The sequence below is a fragment of the Heteronotia binoei genome, chromosome 21 (assembly GCF_032191835.1).
Source record: "Heteronotia binoei isolate CCM8104 ecotype False Entrance Well chromosome 21, APGP_CSIRO_Hbin_v1, whole genome shotgun sequence".
Classification (NCBI taxonomy): Eukaryota; Metazoa; Chordata; class Lepidosauria; order Squamata; family Gekkonidae; genus Heteronotia; species Heteronotia binoei.
Genome location: NC_083243.1, coordinates 92,685,672 through 92,702,691, shown reverse-complemented (window position 1 = coordinate 92,702,691; position 17,020 = coordinate 92,685,672).

The following is a 17,020-nucleotide window of genomic DNA, read 5'->3' as shown; positions in this document are numbered from 1 at the left end:
TCTTTCTATCAGGATCAAGACATTTTTTGACTCAGCCCCTATATCTCATCTTTTTCTATGGTGGAAAAGTAACCACATGATCTTTCCCTTTACCATAAACCCCAAAATAATGTATAACACTTTCCATACTTTTGAAAGCACAATTCATGTGAGCTTATATTTTTATTTATAAACTGCTCTTCTCTGAGTTCACAGAGCTCAGAGCTGTTAACAACAGAAAATCTATACTTGTATGAAGAGGTCTTGTATGAATCAGGTTTTCACCACTCTCATGGAAGCCCTGATGTCATGTCAAAAGAGAGAAAAGAGTCCCCGCTCTTCCACTATATGGTGGTTCATACACTATATGGTGGTTAATACACAATCTGGACTTGTTTTAACAATTTGCATGGTCTTCACAATATAATGGCGCCATGCTAGAAGCTAAGATAATGCAACAATTTTATGATGGTGCCAAAGATTCATTATTGAACAAAGGTGGAAGGAGAAGATAGGGTTTAATAAACGGGTAGTAACAGGGAAGATTAGTAGGTTACTGAAATTCACCATATTTTGGAAACTGCTGACAAATAAATAATCCATACATGAGATTCTGAAATGGTATCAAGCTACACCATATTGCTTTTGGATTATTCATATCAGTCTGAATGTTGTACAATTTCCCCTGTAGACATGCAATGAAATTGTTTGGGAGTTCAGTAAAGGCAAAAGGAATTCACCTATTGTGCAATTAATTTATGGAATTTAGGACTTTAAAATAGTTAAGATTTAAAAAAAAAAACAACCAATGACTGTTCAAATTTTCAAAGGATAGATTTTTATCAATGGCTTGTTAGTCACAATAAAAGGTTCATTAATACTTTTGCCATCTCATCAATAGGAAGCATCCCTCCCCTTCTGGTTTGTGTCTGCTTCCCAAATTCTCTGTGGTACACAGAATACAGAAGGGAACAAGTATCTCCCTTCAGACTGACTTTGAAGGAGGCCAAAGTAATGCAAAATACTCTTGTTGCACATGCCTTCTGCAAAAGCTCTACTGGACATGAAACAAGACTCAACCCTTCCCTCAGGCAGTTTTCCTTTCTCCAGTCCCTCTATGGGCTTTGCACAGAGCACCTGGGGGAGGGGAGAGGTTCTGTCTCACTTCTTCTAGAGCAGTGGCTCCCAACCTTTTTGGCACCAGGGACTGGTTTCATGGGAGACAATTTCTTCATGGAATGGGGGGGGGGGGTGGCACTAGGGTTTTTGCAGCTCCAGGCTGCCCCCCTGCCTGCCCCCTGTTCCTGCCCCTATGGGGTTTTTTAAATTGGTGTGGGTAGACTGGGGCTGTTTCTGCTGCCTCCCCGCTAGGTGGCTAGGTGGCAGAAGCAGCCAATCTGCCTCCCCCTCCCATTTAAAGACCCCCATGATCACCTACTCAGCAGGGGTCTATAAATGAGGGGTAGGTGAAAGTCGCAGCAGCACTAGCCCTTTCACCTGCCAGGGACCTGGGCAGATGAAAGAGGTGGTGTGGCATTGCTCTGAGGCTGCCTCCCCTGAAAGGTGGAAGGGGCTGCTCTGCCTTGCTTCGGACCAAGGCTGCGCTGCATCTTTCATCCACCTGGTAAACAATTTAAACAGATCTTGCCCCACCTTAATTGCTATGTGCATACCCAAGGGTTTGGGGGTATGGACTGGATCTTGCTTTTACTAAAGCAAAAACACCATGATAATGTCATATTGCTGCTGCATTTTGAAAACAAATTATGAAGCAAAGCAATGTAAAAAAAGCCCACTCTATTCCCCTGAGTCTTCTACCAGAGGCATGAGAATTTGGGAAGGGGAAGGGTCTTGTTCTACCCCAGAAAACGTAGGGGAGGGTTAGCTCAGTGAGATCTACAAAGCTAGATAATAAAGCTAAAATTTGTAGAGCTTTGATCATAATTGTTGAATGGAGCCTTTGTGTTTGGAGGCAGTATACCTTTGGATACATGATATTGGGAACAAAGGAGATCTGTTGCCTTGAAGTAGGATCATGCCATCCATTGCAACTCCTTTTGTATTTTTCCCTTAAATAACCTGTAAACATTATAAGAATTTGTTAAAACTGATGGCAAAGAATCCAAAAATAACAGAGAAATTTCAGTAATGTGAGACAAATAGCAAATCTGTTACTTGATTGGAAAACATACTCTTCTCATACAATGTTTTATTTAGAAAGTTTTCAAATTAAGCAGGGGAAATAACATTAACAATTAATGGGACACATTAAACTTAGAGTCATTTGATAGTGGGCTGCAATTTCCCCAGAGGTAATTGCAGAGTTGGAAAAATTAGGCTAAAATGAAGTTGATATTTCATGGCCAATAAAGCACCTACTACATTGCCATTATCAAAGGGCCTCTGTGCTTCTTGAACTAATGTGGTACTGTTTTCCTCACTAAAGGTTTCCAAACCAGCAAGGAAAATGCATTGCCCTCTATGACATATCCAAAATGTACATTTTAAAACTTTGCTGCTGAAGGAAACATAAATAAAAACACATTATTGAAGGGGGGGAGAAGAATGTCTCTCTAGAACAGGTCACAGCTAACGTCCCTGAGACCAGGAAACAAATACTCTACCCCGTACTCCAGGGGTGGGAAATGTCCGGCCCGAAGGCCGTTTACGGCCCTCGAGATCACTTGGTCTGTCTTTCTTCCCCCCAATTCTTTATTTCCATTTATTTTCATTTCTTCCCCCCATTTTTTATTTTCCTTTATTACCCTTTCTTCCCTCCATTTCATTTCCCTTTGTTCCCCCCATTCCTTTCTTTCCCTTTGTTCCCCTTTCTTCATCCCTCCCTTTCTCCCTCTCTCTCGGCTTTTTCTACAAAAAATGGCCTGGACCTAGGCATTTGCTTAGGGCAGTTGGCTAGGCGTGTGTGTATGTGTGCACCAAATTAGACTCTCCCCACATGACTTCTAATAGAAAAACAGTTATTTGCATTAATTTTGCCAGCATGAATCATTCTTCTTCAGCAGAGCACTTTTTAAAAAGGTGATAATTTTCTATAGCTGGCGAATGATGTTATAAGTATCCAAATGGCCCTTGGCAGAAAAAAGGTTCCCCAACCCTGCCCTACTCCCTGAAGAACCAAACCAAGAGTATTCAGGGCCATAAACAGGTTCATGTGAGGAACTTCCTTTTTTTCTCTCTTTTTAATACCTGGTGTTTGGGACCCAATTTGAATCAAGACTGCAGCATATGAAGGCGGACTTCCCCACATGTCATTGCCTCAAAGGAAACAGCCCCATGGAACTGCTATTTGCCCCACTGGTGTAAACCTACAGCTCCTGAGTCTTTTATGATTGCCCAAAGGGCAAATAGCAGCCCTGGGGGGGCACTGCAGATCTGTGCAAAGGGAATATAAAGTGTGGGTCATGTAGGATAATTAAAAGAAAAATGACTGGGAGCTAGGGTTGCCAGGCATAGCTTGGCAACTGGCAGTATTCTGGGAAATTATCAGGATCCTGGGTGCTATGATGACACTTCTGGCATGACCTGGAAGTGACAATGTCATATTGGGGTGATGCTCCAGCATGATTTAACCATGGGGTTTTGGACAAATTCTAGAATATCACCTCACACGATGACATCACTTCTGGATTGTGCCATCATGCCAGGGATGCAGATTCCCCTTACATTTTGTCCTGGTATTTTCTCTAACCATCCAACAGGAGCTGGGAGCAAGAGACACCCCAGCCCAGTGGGAAGCTGGCAATCCTGGAGGTCATACATGAAATCCTAGCATCTCTTCAAACCAGTTACAGAAATGCAAAATGAAAGTCCATGGTTAGTTAGCTATTCTTTTATCAAAGATTTCAGGTTTTCACGGCTGGTAACATCATTAGGGTTTGTAGAATCTTTCGGGATCAAGTGCGTGTTCTACTGGAGAAAGTTTTCCTTCCAGACGTTTCGTTCTCAGCTGCGGAGAACATCCTCAGTGGCGTTGCAGCCGGAGCAGGCGCTCAGACTTTCTTGGCTGCTGTGCATTGAAGGCTGCTCAATGCACAGCAGCCAAGAAGGTCTGAGCGCCTGCTCCGGCTGCAACGCCACTGAGGATGTTCTCCGCAGCTGAGAAAGAAATGTCTGGAAGGAAAACTTTCTCCAGTAGAACATGGCACTTGATCCCGAAAGATTCTACAAACCCTAATGAAGCTATTATTTTCTTCACCAGTAGGAGACACCCTGTGAATCCTGCTAAGCTTAGTAAACATCACAGAACCCAAACATGTAAACTATAACTGGGGGTTCTAATTTAGGCTTTCCTATGTAGTGTAAAGACTAAATATCTGTCTTTGATCCAAAAAGAATATAATAGCCCTGAAGAGCACAAAATGAAGTGAAATAGCTGAAAAATAAAAGAGAACAAGGAGATTACAGAAGATTACTAGAAACTTTAGATAAGAAACACTTATCAAGGCTTTGTCAAGACAAATGGATGTCAAATGGAACATTAAAAATAGCCTGGAGTCCAGGGAATAGTCCTGCATCTGTCAAAATTTGTCACAAAAATGGTTCCAGAAAGCTGCATATTATATTGCACTATATGCCAGAATTTTAGGAGTAAGGTTTAAAAAACACAGTTCAGACCATTAAATGCATCTAGAAAGAAATTATGAAATTCAGTGAATTCAGGCTGGCAAGTTACTTACACACAATCTGAATGATTAAGCACAGATCTGCCAGAAACTATGGTCAGACATCTGAAAATGCCATGAAGATTTGTGTAGGCTGAACCAATGAAATGCTTGAGAGTTAATATTTTTCTTAACTTCAGTTAGTAATATGGCATTAAGTTTTCTCCTGCTGCTTCAAAGATTTAAAATGACATGTAACAACAACAACAATAATAATGAATATCAATAATTAATAATAGTTCAGCACTTTTGGTATACCAAAAACAAGCTACAAATTAGAACTATTAATTTTTTAAGGAGAAATAAACCCCAATGATGTAATTCAAAATTCTTGTATATACCTGACTTCAGTGCCAGTTGCCAGAATATTATTAAATGTTGGCTGCTGTTAAGGCAATTGTGGTGCCATTATGGACACAGTAAACTTTTAGCTGAGGGGGAGGGTTGAACAGGATATAAACTCAGTGATGTGAAGAATGAGGCCAGCAATCTTCAAACTGTGGCCGTTTTCCCACTTACCTTACCCCGGAGCGACGTCCTTCTTCACCGCGCTGCATCTGCGCGGATTTTGCACAAACTGCTGCACAGCACCAGGAAGAGCCGCGTAGTCCCAGGGCTTTTGCGTCGCAAATGTAAACTGCTTTTTGCCGGTTTACATTTGCGACGCAAAAGCCCCGGGACTACGGGGCTCTTCCTGGTGCTGCACAGCAGTTTGTGCGAAATCCGCGCAGACGCAGCGCAGTGAAGAGGGACGTTGCTCCGGGGTAAGGTAAGTGGGAAAATGGCCTGTGTTTTGGGGAACTCTGAGCTTCCTCATCTGTATTTACTCAAAGGGAAGATCATCAGAGAGATAGTTTGCTTACCATTACCGATCGTGTGCAGCTATGATATGGTGCATTTTAAGTTCACATGAGGTATTAATGAAATACTGTGTGTTTTAAACAATTTATTGGTAGCATATGGTTACAAAGCTTATCTATTTCTTAATTTTTTCTTTTTTCACATTAACCCATATGACATTTCCATCCCCCCTCCCTCCAATGTTGACTTCCCCGAGGTTATAAGTTCAAATCCATACTAAAGGCACTTCTGACTGCTCAAAGTTCCGTATATATATTCTTACAACTAAAAAAATGTCCAATATTTCTTTACTTTCCAAGTTTTCTCCATATATCCTTTAAATTTTCTCCACTCCCTTTTGAATATCTCTAAATCATAGTCTCTTAGTGTTCTGGTTAATTTGTCCATTTCACACCACGATAAAACTTTCCTGGTCCATTCCCATTTCTCTGGTATTTTTTCTTGCTTCCAAAGCTGCGCGTACAAAGTCCTAGCAGCTGATAACAGGTACCAAATTAAAGTCCTGTCTTCTTTTGGGTATTTTTCTAATTGTAATCCAAGTAAAAATGTCTCTGCAATTTTCTTAAAATCATAGCCCAAAATTTTGGTGATTTCTTGTTGTATCATCTTCCAGAATTCTTTCGCTCTTTCACATGTCCACCACATATGGAAGAAAGAACCTTCATGTTTTTTACATTTCCAACATCTATCCGACATTTTCTTACTTATCTTAGCCAATTTTTTCGGAGTCATATACCACCTATACATCATTTTAAAACAGTTCTCCTTAATGCTTTGACAAGTTGATATCTTCATTGAGTTCTTCCAGAGGTGCTCCCATGTTTCCATTTGTATTTCTCTATTCACATTAATTGCCCATTTGACCATTTGAGACTTTACTACTTCTTCTTCTGTAGACCATTTCAATAATAACTTATATACTTTTGATATCAATTTTTCATTGTCACCTAACAGGACTCTTTCCAGTTCTGTTTGTTCTCGTCTAATCCCCTCTGATTTTATGTCATTTTCCATCAAACTTTTAATTTGTTGCATTTGAAACCAGTCATAATTGTTATTTAGCTCTTCTGAGGTTTTTAATTCAATTTTGTCTCCTTGAATCTTAAGCAGTTGGTTATATGACATTTCTCTTTTTTCTTCAGAATCAGCTGTTATTTTTATTACTTCTGCTGGCACTATCCATAATGGTTTTCTCTCATCCCCGTATTTCTTGTATTTTATCCAAGTATTTAGTAATGTATTTCTGACATAGTGGTGAGAGAAAAAACCATCCATTTTATTCTTCCCATAGTACATGTATGCATGCCAGCCGAATCTATTTCCGTGAGCTTCTAACCACAAAGGTTTTTTGTCTAACAGCATTATCCAATCTTTTATCCATGTCAAACAAACTGCATCGTGGTATAGTCTTAGATCGGGAAGTTGAAAACCTCCTCTCTCTTTGGCATCCGTTAAGATCTTCATCTTTATCCTTGGTTTCTTTCCGGCCCAAATGAAATCAGAGATTTTCCTTTGCCATTTGTTGAATTGTTTTGCTTCTTTTACAATCGGGATGGTTTGAAACAAATACATTATCCTTGGCAAAATATTCATTTTGATTGCAGCTATCCTGCCCAGTAAGGACAAGTTGAGTTTATTCCATTTCATCAAATCTTTGTCCATCTTACACCACAGTTTTTCATAATTGTTTTTGTATAAATCAATGTTCTTCATTGTTATCTCTATTCCAAGGTACCTAACTTTGGTTGTGACTTCACAACCTGTCACCTTTTGTAGTTCGTTCGTTTTATTTGGTTGCATGTTTTTACAGAGGAATTTCGATTTCTCCTTATTTATGTATAATCCTGCTAGTTCTCCGTACTCTTTTATCTTAGCTAACAGCAGTGGTGACACTTGAACCGGATTCTCCATTATGAACACTATATCATCTGCAAAAGCTTTATATTTATAAGAGAATCTTCTAATTTTTAGACCTTCTATTTTTTCATCTTTTTGAATTTGTTGTAACAAAATTTCAAGAGTCATTATAAACAACAATGGTGATAGCGGGCATCCTTGCCTTGTTCCTTTACTCACTTTCAATTCTTTGGTAAGGTCTGCATTTATACACAATTTTGCATGCTGATCTGTATATATTGCTCTTGTCATTTTTATAAATTGTTCCCCTAAATTAATTTTTTCCATTACCGCAAACATAAAGTCCCAATTTAAGTTGTCGAAGGCTTTCTCTGCGTCAACAAAAAATAAGGCCACTTCTTTTTCCGGGTGCTTTTCATAATATTCCACAACATTAATAACAGCTCTTACATTGTCCCTTATTTGTCTTTTAGGAAGAAATCCCGCTTGGTCTTTGTTTATAAAGTTGGTCAGGTATTGTTTCAGTCGCTCTGCTAAAATTCTTGTATAGATCTTATAGTCATTATTCAACAATGAGATTGGTCTATAATTTTTTACGTTTGTGCTATCTTTATCTTCCTTAGGAATCAGAGAGACTACAGCTTCCCTCCAGGTCTTTGGGATTTTCCCTTCTTCTCTTATCGTGTTTAACAACTTCAACAGTTTGGGTGTTAATTCATCCTTAAGAGATTTGTAAAATTTTGACGTGAATCCATCTGGCCCTGGAGCTTTACCCTCTTGCATTGCTTTTATTGCTGCTTCTATTTCAATTTTCTCTATTGGGTCATTTAATATCTTTTTCATATGTTCCGTCAAAGGTGCCACCTGAATGTTTCGTAGATACTCTTCCACTTTTTCTTTACTTACATTCACACCCTTGAATAAATTTGCATAGTATTTAAAGAATTCTCTTTTAATTCCTTCTTGATCCACTACTGTTTTCCCATTTGCCATGATTTTATTTATAGTCTTATTTTCTTTCCTTTTTTTTAATTGCCAGGCCAGGTATTTACCAGGTTTGTTTGCACTTTCAAACGATTTCTGTTTCAAATTTTTTAAATTCCATTCTAGTTCTTTATTCAGCAAATGTTTAACTTGGGATTGTAATATCGTAATTTCTTTTATTAATTTTTTCTTCCCTGGTCTTTTTTTTAAGTCCTTTTCTTTTTTATCTATTTCATTTTGCAGTGCTGACAGCCTTTCTTCTCTTGCTCTTTTGTCTTTATTATTCAATGTAATTAATATACCCCTCATTACTGCTTTGTAAGTGTCCCATACTGTTGGATATTCCATATCATCCGTTTCATTTATTTGGAAGAATGCTGCAGTCTCCTTTTCTAAGAATGATACAGTGTCTTTATTTTGTAGTAAATCCATTAATGAAATACTGTGGACCTAGTTGGGAGGCTTCCGGTTTGGCTGGAAGACAGGCTGCAGCTCCCTAGCAAAGGGGGATTTTATTTCCACTGTTCAGGGTATTAAAGACCTCTTTGGGGGGTCTATGCCCATTAACCCTAGTCAAGGGTTAATCCAAGACGACGTTTATTTCCTTTAGCTGTTGATTTTAATCTAGGGGGAGGCAGGGAGCTGCCTTCTCCAGATCTTGAGATCCAGCGAATAGAGGAGCCGTCAGCCATTCTCTGCAGTGGAAATTAAAACCATTAATTTGACTTAAGCCTGTCAGAATCCAAACACTTAAAGACGGACTGACTTTAATTGCAAGATAACAAAGCCGGAGTGTTGGAAGAAAAACATCTGTAAGGTACTTTAATCTCTTCTTATCTCCACTCTAAAAGACCTTGAACACTATTTAAACGTTGTGTGGATTATAAACAGATGAAGTTAAAGCGTAACTGAATAAAGAAAATTACCTTGTCAAGTTTGAACTCTGAAACTTTGAAAGTAAAAGGCTGTAACAGAATCTGAAAACATAAGAGGGAGTTGTTGTGACGGACTGCGGTCTGCGGTTGGTGACGCGTAAAGAAGAATTGCTTTTTGTTATGTATTCACTCCTACAAACTGTTGGAATTTAAACAGACTGAACTGAACTAAGGCATAATTGAAAGAGAATTCAGCCTGTGAAAATTGGATGTTGTTAAAATAATAGCCTCGAAGGATATTTGAGAAAAGGACAAATTGTTTTGAATACCTGTGGCTGTGGTTTCTTCATGAATTTCAAAGACTGCGATACTAAACACGAGATCAGAGCAAGTTGTACCAGGAAGTAAAAGGGGCTGGCCAATAACACTGAGTTTGTAAGGACTACAGAAGCTGTGACATCTGACCTTTGAACCAGGAAGGAATTGAGACCAAGACCAAGAAAGACCTCTCTAGAACTGAACTTTACCATAGAGAAACAACGATTGCCATTTTAAAAGGGAGAAAATCTGTCAAATTTGTTAAAAATCAATATCTTTGCCTAGGAAGATAGGAGGAAAACAAAATAAGCCTCATTTGAAAGAACATGTTCTAAGCTATTGGACTGGGTGTTGAATTTTAATTGGCGAATTTTTTAAGGTCTGGTGACTTTTTATATGTCAGAAGGGAGAAAAACTCGTGCAAGGGCTCATTCATTTGACAAGATGCAATCCAAATTTGATGCTCTGGAATCAAAAATGTTAAAAGCTATGGACAAATTGCAAATGGCAATGAAAAAACAATTTAAAAAAGAAGTTGGAGATCTTAGAAAAGATATAGAGGGTTTTAAGGAGGAGATACAAAATAAAGTTAAGGAGGTAGAGGTGAAAGTGGATACACATGCCTCAGCCTTGTTAAAACTTCAAGAGAAGGTCACAGTACATGATTGCAAATTGATGGAAACACAAGTTCGTCTGAGAGGGGTACCTGAAAAGGAAGAGGCAGATTTAACGGGATATATGGTGAACATTATCACTGAATACTTAGAAAAAGACCCTGACAAATTTAGGAGTATGCTGGATGGTGCCTACAGAGTCAACTCAGTGTATGCGAAGGATAAAGACCTGCCAAGAGACATTGTTATAAGACTAAGATCAACAGATTTGGCAGGGAAAATTTTGAGTAAAGGTTACCAAAAAGCCTGGGCCATAGAAGGGAGCAAAATCAAAATAATGAAAGAGCTACCAAGACAAGTGATCAGTGATAGGAAGAAATACAAGAAGTTAACCGACCAGCTGCATGTAGAGGGCACAAGATATAGATGGATTATTCCTGAAGGTCTGGGATTTGAACAACATGGGAAAAGGATCACAATAAGGAGTGAACAAGAGATGCATAGCTTTTTTTGAAGAGAACAAAGAATCAACATCATAATGGAGTACAAACTATTATCTTGGAATATAAATGGACTAAATTCACCACAGAAAAGAAGGAGAACATTTCATTGGATTAAAAAACAAAAATGCAACATAATTTGTTTACAGGAAGTTCATATACAACGCAAAGACAGTAAATTTTTATGGAATAGAAATTTGGGGCTGGAATTTTTTTCATTAGCAGAGCAAAAGAAAAGAGGGGTAGTCTTCTATATCAAAGAACAATTTGAGCCAAAATTAATTTTTAAAAATAAAGATGGAAGATATATCACCGTAGAGGTGACAATGGAGGCGAAAAAAACGTTATTATTAGGATTATATGCGCCCAACGGAGAGAAAGATAAGTTTTTTAAAGACATAAATCGACAATTGGATGAAAAGACATACGATCAGGTATTGATGATGGGCGATTTTAATGGGACAATACAAAATAATATTGATAGATCAAGCCAAAAGAAGAATGATAAAGAAGGAAAGCTACCCAATTCTTTCTTTGAGTTGATTAAACAGGAAAATTTAGTAGACATTTAGAGAAAGTTTAACCCTGAAGTAAGAGACTATACATTTTTTCCAGCGAGACATAACTCTTTCTCTAGAATAGACATGTTATGGGGTTCCCAAAGCTTGGGCCTCATAACAAAAAAAATTGAGATTCTACCAAAGGTTTGGGCGGACCATAATCCAATATGCTGGTCTACAAAATTGCAAAAGAAAACAAGAAGATGGAGAATTAATGAGGATTTACTACAAGATAAAGATATTGTGGCATTCTTAGAAAAGGAGACTGCAGCATTCTTCCAAATAAATGAAACGGATGATATGGAATTTCAAACAGTATGGGACACCTACAAAGCGGTAATGAGAGAACTATTAATCACATTGAATAATAAAGATAAAAGAGCAAAGGAAGAAAGCTTGTCAGCATTGCAAAATGAAATAAATTAAAAAGAAAGGGATTTTAAAAAAGGCCAGGGAAAAAGAAATTAATGAAAGAAATTACGATATTACCATCCCAAGTTAAGCACTTGATGAACAAAGAATTAGAATGGAACTTAAAAAGTCTGAAACAGAAATCGTTTGAAAGTGCGAATAAACCTGGTAAATATTTGGCCTGGCAATTGAAGAAAAAGAAAGAAAATAAAACTATAAATAAAATAATGGTAAATGTGAAAGCATTAGTAGACCAAGAAGGAATCAAAAGAGAATTCTTTAAATATTATCCAAATTTATTTAAAGGTGTGAACATTAGGAAAGAAAAAGTGGAAGAGTATCTACAGAATATCCAGGTGGCACCTTTGACGGAATATATGAAAAAGACTTTAAATGACCCAATAGAGAAAATTGAAATAGAAGCAGCAATAAAAGCAATGAAAGAAGGCAAAGCCCCAGGGCCAGATGGATTTACATAAAAATTTTACAAAACTCTTAAGGATGAGATAACACCCAAACTGTTGAAATTGTTAAATACGATAAGAGAAGAAGGGAAAATTCCAAATACTTGGAGGGAAGCTGTAATTTCTTTGATTCCTAAAGAAGATAAAGATATCACAAATGTAAAGAATTATAGACCAATTTCATTGTTGAATAATGATTATAAGATCTATTCAAGAATTTTAGCAGAGCGATTGAAGCAATATTTGATCAACTTTATAAACAAAGACCAAGCCGGATTTCTTCCTAAAAGACAAATAAGAGACAATGTAAGAGCTGTTGTTAATGTTCTGGAATACTATGAGAAACATCCAGAAAAGGAAGCGGCCTTATTTTTTGTTGATGCAGAAAAAGCCTTTGACAACTTGAACTGGGACTTTATGTTTGCAGTAATGGAAAAAATAAACTTAGAGGAACAATTTATAAAAATAACAAGAGCAATATATATGGATCAACAAGCAAAATTGTGCATAAATGCAGATCTTACCAAAGAATTGAAGGTAAGTAAAGGAACAAGACAAGGATGTCCGTTATCACCATTGTTGTTCATAATGACTCTTGAAATTTTGTTACAACAAATACAAATAGATGAAGAAATAGAAGGACTAAAAATTAGAAGATTCTCTTACAAATATAAAGCTTTTGCAGATGATATAGTGTTTATATTGGAAAATCCGATTCAAGTTTCACCATTGTTGCTAGCCAAGATAAAAGAGTATGGAGAATTAGCAGAATTATATATAAACAAAGAGAAATCGAAATTCTTATGTAAAAACATGCAACCAAATAAAATAAAAGAATTACATAAGGTGATGGGTTGTGAAGTCACTACTAAAGTCAAATATCTTGGAATAGAGATAACAATGAAGAATATTGATCTATTCAAAAATAATTATGAAAAATTGTGGTGTAAGATGGACAAAGATTTGATGAAATGGAATAGGCTTAACTTGTCCTTACTGGGCAGGATAGCTGCAATCAAGATGAATATTTTGCCAAGAATAATGTATTTGTTTCAAACTATCCCGATTGTAAAAGATGCCAAACAATTTAACAAATGGCAAAGGAAGATTTCTGACTTTGTTTGGGCCGGAAAGAAACCAAGGATTAAGATGAAGATTTTAATAGATGCTAAAGAGAGAGGGGGTTTTCAACTCCCGGATTTAAGATTGTATCATGACGCAGTTTGTTTGACATGGATCAAAGATTGGATAATGCTGTTAGATAAAAAACCTTTATGGTTAGAGGCTCATGGGAATAAATTCGGCTGGCACGCGTACATGTATTATGGGAAGAATAAAATGGATGGTTTCTTCTCTCATCACTATATCAGAAATAGTTTACTAAATACTTGGATAAAATATAAGAAATATGGGGACGAGAGAAAACCGCTATGGATAGTGCCAGCAGAAGTAATAAAAATAACAGCTGAATCCGATGAAGAAAGAGAGATGTCATATAATCAACTGCTCAAGATACAAGGAGACAAAATTGAATTAAAATCCTCAGAAGAGTTAAATAATAAGTACGATTGGTTCCAAATGCAACAAATCAAAAGCTTGATGGAAAATGATATCAAATCGGAGGGAATCAGACGAGAACAAACAGAACTGGAAAGGGTCCTGCTTGGAGACAATGAAAAATTGATATCAAAAGTATATAAATTATTGAAATGGTCTACAGAAGAAGAAGTAGTAAAATCTCAAATGGTTAAATGGGCAATCAATGTGAATAGAGAAATACAAATGGATGCATGGGAGCACCTTTGGAAGAACTCAATGAAGATCTCAACTTGTCAGAGTATAAAAGAGAACTGTTTCAAGATGATGTATAGGTGGTATATGACTCCGAAAAAACTGGCTAGGATGAGTAAGAAAATGTCGGATAGATGTTGGAAATGTAAAAAACATGAAGGTTCTTTCTTCCATATGTGGTGGACTTGTGAAAAAGCGAAAGAGTACTGGAAGATGATACAACAAGAAATCTCCAAAATTTTGGGTTACAATTTTAAGAAAACTGCAGAGACGTTCTTGCTTGGATTACAATTAGAAAAATTTCCAAAGGAAGACAGGACTCTAATTTGGTACTTGCTATCAGCTGCTAGGACACTGTATGCGCAGCTTTGGAAGCAAGAAAAAATACCAGAGAAATGGGACTGGACTATGAAAGTTTTATCATGGAGTGAAATGGACAAACTAACTACAACGCTAAGAGACTATGATTTAGAGATATTCAAAAAGGAGTGGAAGAAATTTAAAGGATATATGGAGAAAGAGTGGAATGTAAAAAGACATTGGACAATTTTTTAGCATTAATGAGGAAAAAATATATATATATTGAACTTTGATCAGTTAGTAGTACCTTTAGTATTGAACTTGAATCTATAACTTCGGGGAAGTCAATATTGGAGGGATGGGGGATTGAAATGCCATATGGGTTAGTACTGAAAATTTATAATTAAGATTTGTAACCATATGTTATCAATAAATTGTTAAAACACAAGAAATACTGTGGACCTAGACAGTGCCTCATATGAACACAATGTGTACCTTGGATCTTTACCAGAACAGACTTAATGGCTGAGGCTCATGGGGTGTTCAGGTTGTTCAGTGGACAATATGGAAATTGTACCCTGAAGATAAACATTTTTATAAAATGCTGAAGTTGCCCAGGTAAGCTGTTTACCATCCAGTTCTATGCATGTAAAAGTGAGGAAGGCAGTAATAGGATACAATCTCAAAAATGACAAAATGATCTCGGTCCGTATCCAAGGCAAACCATTCAATATCACAGTAATCCAAGTCTATGCCCCAACCACTGACACAGAAGAGGCTGAAGTGGACCAGTTCTTTGAAGATCTACAACACATTCTAGAACTAACAGCAAAAAAAAGATGTCCTCATCATGGTACGGGGCAGGAATGCCAAAGTAGTAAGTCAAAAGGTAACTGGAACAACAAAATAACTTTTTGATTATTGTGACTTACTCTAAACTGATATTTACAGTACAATCCTAAACCCAGTCCTAAACCCAGTTATACCATTCTAAATCCATTGACTTCATAGAATGACACTGAAAGGATTTAAACTTAACCTCTAGCTTCTGTGTGCTACCACACTTTCTGCTAGGGACCAACATGCCATATAAACATAGACACTGATCTGGGGCATTACTGGACTCTGATGGGCTTTCTCATTTAATTTCACAAAGGGGTTGAGGGATCTCTGCATCACTATACAAATGAGAAGAAGAAGAAGAAGAAGAAGAAGAAGAAGAAGAAGAAGAAGAAGAAGAAGAAGAAGAAGAAGAAGAAGAAGAAGAAGAAGAAGAAGAAGACTGCAGATTTATGCCCCGCCCTTCTCGCTGAATCAGAGACTCAGAGCGGCTTACAATCTCCTATATCTTCTCCCCCCACAACAGACACCTTGAGAGGGCTCTCACAGCACCTGCCCTTTCAAGGACAACTCCTGCAATAGCTATGGCTAACCCAAGGTCATTCCAGCAGCTGCAAGTTAAGGAGTGTGGAATCAAACCCAGTTCTCCCAGATAGGAGTCCACACACTTACCACTACACCAAACTGGCTCTCTCATAGTCTGTCACCTGGACAGAGAGGAAACAACTGGAATGCCATTTCTAGCCCTGGCATAATGGCAATTACTCTGGACAAGCAAAGAAACTAGTACATCTGCTGCTTAATGTCAGGTTCCCTGACAATGGGGTCAGAGTGTCAAGATGGTTGTGCTGTATTTGAGGTATGCACCCATTCAGTCATTTCTGTTTCTTTGCATTACATACCATTATAATGTGAACCGTGTATTCATTTTTCACCTTGCTCAAACGTGTATCCAATTGTGCCTATTTTGGCAGTTTGAACATATATATATGAAGCTGCCTTATACTTTATCAGACCCTTGGTCCATCAAAGTCAGTATTGTCTTCTCAGACTGGCAGCGGCTCTCCAGGGTCTCAAGCTGAGGTTTTTCACACCTATTTGCCTGGACCCTTTTTTTGGAGATGCCGGGGATTGAACCTGGGACCTTCTGCTTCCCAAGCAGATGCTCTACCACTGAGCCACCGTCCCTCCCCTTTTCACTTGCTGTAACTTTTCACAAGATGCATTGGAGGAAGACTTTAGCAGTGGAACTGTTATCTGGTAGCCATGTCTAACTGTTATCTGGTAGCCAAAGCCAATGTCTGGCTTTGGCCAGATGACCTTGAGCACTCAGAGAAGACTCTCTACGCTATATACCTATCCCTGGGAACCTAACTGACGGGGCTGGCTTTAGCTTGCATGCCTTTTTGCTTGGTATATTATTGGTTCTGTTTCCAAGTTACTGTATTCTTGGCAATGGCTCCATAGCATGAAGGTCCATTGCTCTGTATTGGTCTCTAATAAACTTCTGACCATTTTCATATGAGCTGAGTTGACTGGTATCAGTAACTGGCAAAACTTCATACTTAAGACAGAATCTGTTCACAGCCTCATAAGAATAGCCACAGCATCAAGTTTCAAGAGTCACTCCATCTTTGTTCCTCTTGTCATATGTATCCAACAAGTATACAATGCTAACGCTGTGCTTTCCTATGCTGTCTTTGAAGCATCCTCGCTGCTTATCTGGAGGGAGGGTGGCATGTCTGGGAACTTGCTAGTTACTATGCAACCAAGGTCAGGGGAGCTGGAGGAGATGTAACCAAAGGGTGATAACTAGCACCTGGGGTGATGACAGAATAATAGTGAACCTGCGCAAAATCCCTGCTTTAGCTTGGCTTGTTTGGCTTGAATTGCAACAGTCAGGGCAAGGGGTTATAAGAGCCAGGAACTGGCGGGAGAGCCAGTTCCAACAACACCTGTATCTGCCTATGATGCTGAAATAAAG